Below are 2,373 nucleotides of genomic sequence, written 5' to 3' on the forward strand. Positions count from 1 at the left end.
GTCAGGGTTGAATGGGGGAGCCGAAGTTGCTTCTTTTGGGTACTCAGGCTCTCCTGACAGCAGTGCTTAGACCAGGTCCCTGGATGGGAAAGTAGGAACCACAAAGGCAGCGGGGCAACGGGAGCTGGTGTCCCGTACTCCTGCGGAGGAGCAGGACCAAAGCCAGGTAAAGCTCCTCTTTAGAGCTCTCCTGGCGGGGGCAGGGCTTTTGCTTGGCTTCCCCTCATCCTTTGGCTATTGGCCAAATGTTTGAGTAGAAGTTGGGTACAGGCTGGGCAAAATTGCTTTCTGTGCCCTCTAGCCTCGTGAGTCCTAGGATAGCCACAGTCTTGCTCAAGGCCAGTGTGGCCCTGTGAGCAGAGCATCAACAGCAACGGTAGTGTTCCCTTTGCTTCCTGTCAGTAATTTGTGCCTGAACCTGGGGGGGAGGGATGTGGACCGCGAAGACACCTGCTGTCGATCCTGGCTCTGGGGAGGTGACTCAGGCGGTTGACCACGCCCTTATTCTAAGAAGGTAAGTATCTAAGTCTCTTGGTTCTCGAGGAGGGCATCTTCCATTTCTCTCCATGTTATGATACCAGGTAGGGGCTTAGGTATCTGTCATTCTCCTGGGCCAGGTAAGGTTCCTCAAGCCAAGGCAGTGAAGTGGGAATGCAGAAGTTTCTGGCCAGGAGAGAGAAAATGCCCAAACTCAGGCCATAGCCTAGTTCTCAATATAGCTTCTGGCTACAGCACCCCGCTGGGGAAGTGGGGTTCATTGGAAGTTGATGTGAGATCTTTGCCAAGGCCAGGCTGGTGCACAGAGGTCAGGTTACTGACCCAGTGTGCTGACAGCAAGCCCAGAAGGACTTTCCAGAAGCTAAAGCTGCCAGTGGCTGCACTGTTTGCTGGGATTCTCCCGCCCCCGCCGTCCACGCCCCCTCCCGCCTCCCCGCCCCCGCCCCCGCCCCGCCCCCATCCTTCCCTGGCTGTGGAACCTGCGGGCCAGGCCGATGCCCCGCTGTTTTGTTTTCCTCTCTATGCGTTTGCCCAAATCCCTGACTCTAATCCGGCTCTGCTCTCTCTAGCTGATTTGTGCTCATCTCGAAATGTAGCCTTATACATTAGTTAGGTTCCTCCTTGTGAATTTGGAGGTGAGTGAGCGCTGGCCACCTCTTTTTAGCCATCTGTGATCTTAAAAACAAACAAAAAAACCCAACATGTATTCCTAAATGCCTTCGGGAAATCTTTTTGCTTAATTAAGGCTCGGTTTTCTGATGCGTGGAGATGGGTGTGATAGAATCTTGTGGACGCTTTATCAGAGAAGAAATTTAGAAAAGGGTTTGTAGTGGGCTCCTATTTGGGACTTTAACTGAGAGTAAACGCCTCCATTCTGAGGAGAACACCCTCCGGTTTTTGTTGTTGTTGTTTCAAGACAGGGTTTCTTTGTGTAGCCCTGGCTGCCCTGGAATTCATTCTATAGGCCAGGCTGGCAGTGACCTCAGAGACCCGCCTGCCTCTGCGGCCAGGGAGCCTGGGGTTAAAGGTGTGTACATACGTCCCTCCATCCCCCAGTGAGAAGGCCTTGCTTTTTGTTGCTGTTGTTGCTGCTGTTGTTGTTTTTGTTTTGTTTTTCCTTGTTTGATTTTTGAATTTGAATTTACATTTTCTGTTGGAAGCACCTGTCTACAACAAGTTCTGACCTGTTCATTATTTAAATGGGCACAGTTCCCTGATTTCAAAATGGCAGCAGGGAGGGGGAGACTAAGATTTTTGAATTAAAAATAGCAGGAAAAAAAAGTCCCTAGTTGGCTAATAGACACAAACCAAACCAAACCAAACCAACCCATACCAAGTCTGAAGCCTAGGTTCACACTCCGGCCTGAATGCTGTTTCCCCTGAGAACTCTGGCCCGGCTGGTCCGGGGGTTCAAGCCCCGGGCCTTGCACATGCTCCATGCTTGGCAGATAACCTGTAGCCCCAGGTCTGCCAACATTACAAGCAAGTCACCTGCGTGCTTTCTTAAAGCTAATCCTTTTCTTTGTGTCTGGGTCCAGCCCTGTCTTCCCCCAGGAGTCTGTGCAGGGCCACTTCTGCATGCCTGGCTTCCTGAGGGTCTGGGCTTGTGTGGCCCTGTGGTCTACTTTCCCAGATGAGCTACTCTGAATTGCTAGTAATGCTTTTGGGGGGACACCTCATAGTTGTGGTCAGTGTCGGCCTCCTAAGAAGTCATGAGAACAGATCTGTCTGGTGACAAGAGCTCTTTTCCCTAGTTTTGGTTCTTTAGAGATGTGCTGTGGTAAATATTATTTTGGGGCTTTTTACCCCACTTTGACCATATAGTTTCCAAATAAAATGCACAAGCACCTTTTTTTTTTTTTTTTTTTTTTTTTT

The sequence above is a fragment of the Mus pahari genome, chromosome 8, assembly GCF_900095145.1.
Source record: "Mus pahari chromosome 8, PAHARI_EIJ_v1.1, whole genome shotgun sequence".
NCBI classification, from domain to species: domain Eukaryota; kingdom Metazoa; phylum Chordata; class Mammalia; order Rodentia; family Muridae; genus Mus; species Mus pahari.